Below are 8,071 nucleotides of genomic sequence, written 5' to 3' on the forward strand. Positions count from 1 at the left end.
AAAAATATAGAGTGCTTCAGGTATTTATTTAAACTGGTAGGCTGACTCAGAATTACTCTTAATAAACAATGCCTGTTAACTGCATTCACTTGCTCCAAGAGGAATATGATTTGATCTCTCAGTCTGTGATAGTACATTTTTCTGTCTTAGCTGCCTACATTGTCCTTTCTACACACACATTTGGGTGTAATGTCGCACCATTTCAAAAGCAAGGTAGCAGCTCTGCTGTTACTCCATATTACTGCACACACTGAAACCACATTATGCATGGAAGTATTTTCTGAAACACTGACAGTATTCAAATAAGATCACACACATGAAATGCAATATAACAGGAAGCCTGTCTGAGAACATTTTTTATGCAATTCCACATTTATTTCATGAATGAAACAGAAAGAACAGTTGCTAAAAAGCAGTATTTCTCTTTGCAGGCATCAGCATGTATCTGCATGTACCTTGGTATATTTAAACAAACAGGCAAACATTATTTTGATTAAATCAGCTAAATAGTAAAATCATATTTTAAGACATGGTCCGTGTGCTTGTATAATATTTGGACTACAAAATATAAGATCCAATCCAACAACTTAAAATGCATAGTATATTCTAGGCAATAGGTTAAGTGTAAACATAGAATGAAAATACACAATTGCAGTGTAACATTTTATGATGAGTAACTAAGTCACACAGCTACGTAAGACAAAATAAAAAACAGAAACAGGTATACAGGGGGATTGCAAGTGCATTCATTTGACAACAAGAATTCAGATAAGTCTGAACATGAAAGACAGTGGTTTACAAAGGGCTACATTTGACAGTTATCAGTGGTCATCTAGCTTGGTCGTCCCTGTGCATCACACATGGTAGATGTGAATGGTATGCCATCTATCACATATGCCTTTGGTCACCATGCTGCTCACAGCAGGCAGGCATATTTAATGGTGGTTAAACAGGAATGTGGCAGTGTTGTTGTGGCTAAAGCACCCTAACATTTTTTGCAGGTCAGGGTCCCAGTGACCACTGTGTCATTCCTTTCTTCGTGGCTGAGAAACAATGTTCAGCTAGGTAGCTGAGATGCTGAAAACTTCCCAGATGCCCTGGGAGAAAAGAATTTAGAATGAGAGCACTACAGGGTGTAGGTGGACATCTCTCCAAACAGTCCATAGCACAGTATTTCTGAAATGTATAGTGGTAATGACTCTGACTTGTACCAAGGTTTGCCAGCAGCAACTTGGCATGGAATATTTCCCCAGGAAAAGAAAGTTAGCCTATGACTGCTTTATCTCTCTGTCCTGTTCCTTTGTCACTGGGTTGAGTTGGTAACTGGTTTTTTTATCTTTAATTAACCTAAACAATCCCATCTCAGAGAGTTTGTTCCTGATTCAATGAACAGTCTCATGTAAAGAACAATTCATATCTGAAACTACTTCATAACAAATGATTAAACCTGGTCCTAAGGTGAAAGAGGACAACAATCTTTCAGAAATAATATGTTTCCCCATACTAACTGTCAGCATAAAAAACACAACGAACACACTGCCAATGCCCTGACTTGTTTATTCATTTTAAATGACCCCTACAACAGCAGTTCATATTAGGATGACAGTGTTTTATAATTACTGATGTGCACTTTTTAAATTAAAACTAACTTCTTTTATCCACTTTCCAGTGCCTACTCAGTGAAGTTCAGAGTCACATAGAGCTGGACCCTATCCCAGCTCACAGTGTGTTCAATGCATGGAATATTAACCAAGACTGGGTGTCAGCCCATCACCAAATGCACACTCATGCACTCACCTACTCTCTTCAAGCATTCATCTGGGAAAATTGGAGCAGGGCCAGTTCACCCACAGGACATCTTTGGTATATGCAAAAAAACCTGAATGGCACATAAAATCCCACATAATCAGAGTGATGGCATATGAACAACTCAGATAATGCCTCCCGTCTTTGAAACAAACAGAAGAATAAAGTGCTGGGAGGCAGCTCAACCTGCTTCTCCATCTACATCCATCCATCCATCCATCTGGTATCCTTAAATTTGGTGAGGTCCTAAAATTAATGCAGGACAGATGGCCGGTGAGTCACTCTCATTAACATGAAGGCTCAAAAAAGCCTGTGGGACAGCAGAATAGTATTCTTGAGTAGGTCCTGTCTTGGTAGAATTTAGCCAGCTATGCATGTAGATGCTTTTATATTGTGGCCATTGTTCCCAGAAAGCAGGGTCATGCATTTGCTCCCCCAAAGGAGAGTTCACTGTGAACAGAGACCCCCCAAATCTGACATAACTGTCTCAGTAGTAGTCTTAAAAAAGAATCCTGCCGCTTGGTCTCCAGCTATCAATTGCTCAGACTAGGAAACAAAAGATCCAGGCAGACTAGGATATAATGTTTATGCTTCTTCCACACTACATAAAAGGGCATTAAACTACCTAAATCCTTCATACTTCAACAAGATCTTTACAATGCAGGGCATCATTCAATAAATGAGATGCACAGCAATGTCATTAGTGAAAGGATTATGGTGTACGCTTTCATGATCTCTGTTACTGATAACCTAATGGTCCGAGTCACAGCCATACAGCAGGCGGTATGCCAGGGACCAGGGTAGAAGGATATGGTGCCACTACAAACAGACACTCCTGGCTCTATCACACCCAATTCACAAAGAATATCAAGGAATCCTATTTGGACCCTCCCATTAGTGGCCCCTTGCTGTCTGATCCTGAAACGGATGACTCCCTGAAATCACACAAAGAAAGAGCTAACATTTAGTGCTGAAAATGTGACATTTCACCCTTCACTACGCTTTTTGCAAGCAGGTGGAAAAGTCATTGGGGAGCATTCTAACACCAAAATCAGCAGCTCCAACAACAAGAACCCCTGAGAATCTGCAGTCTTTGTCTCCTGTGACAGCAGTAACCCAGAAATCCAATCTTTGATGTTGTCAAGATGGTCCACTGAAGCCAGCAGCAATCCTGACTCCCAGTCCAACCATTACTAGGAGGTGGAGTTTATTTATTTCCCATTTATTGACTGAGTAAGTGAACTAGTCCAAAGACTGTTTCATCCAGAACCTGGGCCACTAGCATAAACACAGTAAAAACGTACATGGAAAAAAGACTGGCCAGACAGTTACAGAATATCAGTTCTAGATACATATAGTTACAATAACTGAAAATTAGCTTTTAGTCTAAAATAATAATAAAAACAGGGAAACAATCACTATATATACAGGATGATAACATGACTATAAGTCCATCAAAAATGCACCAGGAAAACATAGGCATATGCTGCAACACAGACATTAGTATAAAAGTAGATGTTCACAGAGAAATGTTCCATCCATGAATCAGACTGGTTCAAAATGACAGCTGATGTGCGTGTGTGGGTGCAATGGAAGGGATAGCCAAGGGCTCTCATGTACAGTTTCGTATTCCCTTCCTCTGCCCTTGCCAGATGTCTCATCTTGACAGAAAAATCACATCAAAAAAGGATGCATAAGGGCTAAAACAAAATAACTATTCAAAGGTTGTACATGATCAGTAAAGATTTAAATATTAATCAAGATTCTTTTTAGTTGCAAAGAAACAAGGGACCCATGGTCCGTACCAGATGTGGGCCTCCTAAATTTCTTTATGCCAAAGAAGGCATTTCATATAGTGACACTTCACTCTCTGTCCCCTCCCTTTACTATCCAAAGACATTTGGTTGTGATCTTTAGGCTTTCTAAATGCTTGCCTACACATGAAGCTCAGAAAACAACCAGGAAGATTACTGCACCTTTGAACAGGAGTAAGTCATTACCAGTTTTTAACTCTTCCCTTTGACTTCATGTTTATACTTTTTCCCTGCTTTGAGAACTATCTTTAAGTATCCAACAGCCAAGGCAGCATCACAGTGAGTCCCTGCTCCAGATCATCTACTCATTAGGATCAAAATGAAGTATGCAGTCTCACCCAATGTGAGCCAGACTCATGACTTTTACAGATTATTACCATAATATCATGATATATTGACATTTTTACCATTAGAGAAACTCTCACACCTTTTTGCCATAGCTCCCCTTCTTTGTCAGATAAACTACCTTTGGCCAGCCTATACCTCAAGGCTTTGGAACTTCTAGCATTTTCATGGAACTACATGTGAGAATCCACAGGATTGTACTTCAGTGGACTTTCAAGGGTCACTGATCCCAGGACTCAAACCTTTGAATGCCTCTGTCAAGATTTCTACATAATGTAGGAAGCATTTATGATGGTAGATTATTCAATCAATCCTTTGACAGGTAAACCATATGTAACACCACCTCTCTAATCACTCTCGTAGTGGACTTAGGGCTACTCATACATCTCAAAATAAAACATGCCACTTCCTGTCTAACTGTGGCAGAAGAAAGATTCATCACCTTATGATGAAGTCTTATTGCCTTCCTGCTCATTGCAAAGTATAGATTATTAGATTATCGCAGCCTGTCTTATTTTCAGATTGCCCAGAGTTTCAGTATAATTAAATTCATATCTTAGAAAACACTATCTGCAGTGGCAGTCACATCACCTAAGTGCATTTTTAAGTAGCGGGCTTTATCTGTGACCCTTCTTTTTTCAAGGTGACTAAGAAACACACAGAGACTTATTTAATTTAACTGACTTATTTACCAGTTTTCTGTTCACAGTACTTTAATCGAGGAAAGCATCCATCTCACTGCATGGGTGTACAAAGACAGCTTAAGACTGAAGAAAGCGTATAGAAACTATGATCAGTCCATTGTTTCCTCTGGAAAAGTTACTAAGCAATGCTTAGTTGTATTATTTTATACTATGACAAAAAAGTACTGTACATGGATTTCCTGAGGCACATTCTTCCATAACTTTTTATGCATGCAAAACTCTTTTCTGTGATGTCTCTTGGATGACATTTGCACAGCTACAACCCAGTCATCCCAGGACAACAATGATAAACATTCCAAAGCAAAACATGACATTGAGGTTCTGGGGACCATAGTCACTGTGGTTTTATTCCCTTACAGTGATAACTCAGAAAGACTACTCTGGGGGTACTGTCCTAATTAATTTTATAGCCAGAGATGAATTAAGTTAGATACAAAGGTCAGAGGTATTCACCATAATGCTGGATCCCTAAGATAGGTTCTGGCTGCAGGAAGCATTCCAGCATCTTTCCTCCCGTCTTTTATATATGCACATATATTTAATTTGCTCCTAAATTACAGTATTATTATTATTTTACAACAGCACATTACTGAAATGCGGGCAAGGTTTAGCAGCCTTGGAATTTTTGTGTGTGGAGTGGTCCTACTCCTGTGGCAACACTCCAGGCTGTTACTGCAACTTAAATTTTATTGAAAGACTCCACATTATGGTGAGTACCCATAGTTTCTGTACATCTATTTACTGGCTTTTAGTACAAGCACTTCAATTTATTTACTCCATCTTTAAGTAACTAAATTAGTACAGAGTTGGCCTTAGGTCAAGTGGTACCCTAGGCAAAAGGGCTGCACAGCTCCCTCCCACACCACCTGGTGCCCCCATCCTGGTCTATTTACGCCATCCAGTTTACTGGAAAAGTGCCCCTGCTACAGCGGCACCCTAGGCAGCCACATAGTTGGCCCATACCTAAGGCCAGCTATGATTTAATACATGCACAATAAAACAAGCATCAATTTTGCTGGAAGGGGAGATAGCAGCTTGGGATACAAATCTGAAATTTCTGGTTACAGCCCTAAATGTGACTTCTCTCAGGCATACATTGTAACTAAGTCCCAAGAAGTGTGCTTCAGATGCTGGGGTGGTAAATGTACATTGGTGTACAATTCCAAAAATCCTGGCTAAATCCTGTCTACAACTACTGCCCTTAAGGCAAGCAAAAAAACATTTGTTTCAGACTAGCTCATGGTCAGGCTAAAGAGAAAGGATACTGTTAAACAGAAGTTATCCAAATGTAATAGTGAAATATAAAAATACCCAATATATGTCATTTGCAAACATTGTTGCTATAATAGAGAATTCCTTTCTGGTTCTGGATTCTATGCTTTTAATAGAACTGAATGTGCTTCTTTCTGAAGTACCGTCATCTCAATCTACTTAATGCTTCAGGCAAATATGAGCCCAATGGGAAAAACACACACACACACACACACACACACACACACACACACACAACAGGCTATTCAATTATAAATTTAGGAATCATAACTAATGTCAAAAATAGGATCAGCCTAGTTGCAACACTGTTGTAGGACTAACTTGAATATATAAATTCTACATTCTCACAAAACATTTGTAGGTACAAACAAATGGCCTAAGGGTGAATAACCATGAAATACTTTAGCTTGCTCACAGGCTTAGAGTATTATTCTAGTTACACCACAGAAAACTGCACCATTAATGTACGTACAGGGATGTAGAGACTGTGTGTGTGTGTGTGTGTGTGTGTGTGTGGCTACCAGTTGGTCGACCCTTAATATACATCTAACTGAGCTTCATACATTTTAAACACACACACACATATACATATATATATATATATATATATATATATATACACACATGTCTATATATATATATATATATATATATATATATATATATATATATATAAATATATGCACATATATATATATCCACACACACATACACTTTTTTTTTTTTTTTTTTTTTTTTTTTTTATTAATGTGCATTTCCTTATGGAGTTCGTCTACCTTCCTGGAACACATTTTCATGCACGAATAATCCGAACAATTACAAAAAAAAGACGAAGAAAAGAAAGAAAGAAAAGAAAATCCACTGGCCCAGATGCTCGCTCCTGCCCATCTCAATGGAAACCCTGGGCAGGATTTTTGTGAATGGAGGGTCACATGACCCAGCCTGGTTCTTTGTCCTCCCTTCAATAAACAACAGGTGAAAAATATATATGTATATAATGTACGGAGTAGGTTTATCAAACCACAGATTAATACACCAGAAGGCAAATCTGCAAAGCTAACTGTGAAAAAGGATCCACATCAGGCATCTGTCTAATCATAAAGCAAAACGATGGCTCTCCAGGATTATCGCTGCCTCTGTTTTTTATGAATGAATCCAGATGCAAATAAGATTGATTCACAAACAAATGCCCCCGTTTCCCACCTTGGAAAAAATGAATCAAATTCCATTCATAAAAGTGGTGAAGTAAAAATAAAGGAAATGCAATACAGAAAGATAACATACAGAAGGCACAATAAACAGGGTGTTGCATTGGTTATTTTGTGCATTGCCACCCCGTTGCCATCCTTTGCTTTTTAAAATAATATATTCCATTTTTATAAATACAACGCCAAGGACTCACTCTTGTTCCATGGCCGCAGCAGCTGGCTGAGGTTCTGTATATGTTCAAATGTTCATGTCCTTATTCTTTCTCCATTTTTTCTGAGCATCCTGATGATGGTGGTGATGATGATCCAGCAGCCATTTTTCAGCTTGTAGCATCCTCCCTTCTCCCTTGCCTCCTGCACCTGCCCAAGCTGTAGTGGTGGCGCCGGCGGCGACTGATGGCGATCAGCGCGGCTCGGGCTGCCTCTTGCAGGGGGAGCGGTGAGTTGGGAACCGGGGATCGAGAGCCACACGGTGTCAATGAGGGAAGGAGCAGCAAAGCTAACGCTAACGGCTTCCGCGGGATCCTAGTGCCTGCAACCAGCAACAGCCTGCCAGGCCCCACTGCCCCAGGGGAGGGCAAGAGGAGACGTACATTATTTAGGGAGCGCAGTAATGCTGATTCCGTTCTGAAAGACAACACGATGTTACGGTTAAGTTTTAAGGAGCCTAAATTGAAAGGCAAGGCAACAGGTTCAGATGTGTGTGTGTGTGTGTGTGTGTGTGTATGTGTGTGTGTGTGTGTGTGTAACTATATCTATAGAAAAGTGTGCGTCTATGTACATATATCTCTATCACACACACACACACACACACACACTTGCTTGCATCAGTTTATTTGTGCTCATTTCACCTGAACAACGTGCATCTGCTATTTTTCTGAACTGTGACATTTCTTCACTCATTTGCAGATATTATTATCCC

General features: G+C 39.6%; 1 protein-coding gene across 1 annotated transcript in view; it reads right to left on the bottom strand.

Moving 5' to 3' along the window:
* LOC122811026 (sprouty-related, EVH1 domain-containing protein 1-like) overlaps window positions 1-7,706 on the bottom strand; it is a 1,131,707-nt gene extending 1,124,001 nt beyond the window's left edge. The window contains exon 1 of the mRNA XM_044082587.1: window positions 7,344-7,706. The gene's annotated coding sequence lies outside the window, so the exon portion shown is untranslated. The remainder of the gene's footprint in view (window positions 1-7,343) is intronic.
* Between the last annotated feature and the right edge of the window lie 365 nt (window positions 7,707-8,071).

This window comes from Protopterus annectens, chromosome 1.part0 (genome assembly GCF_019279795.1).
Source record: "Protopterus annectens isolate FY-2018-M chromosome 1.part0, PAN1.0, whole genome shotgun sequence".
Classification (NCBI taxonomy): domain Eukaryota; kingdom Metazoa; phylum Chordata; order Ceratodontiformes; family Protopteridae; genus Protopterus; species Protopterus annectens.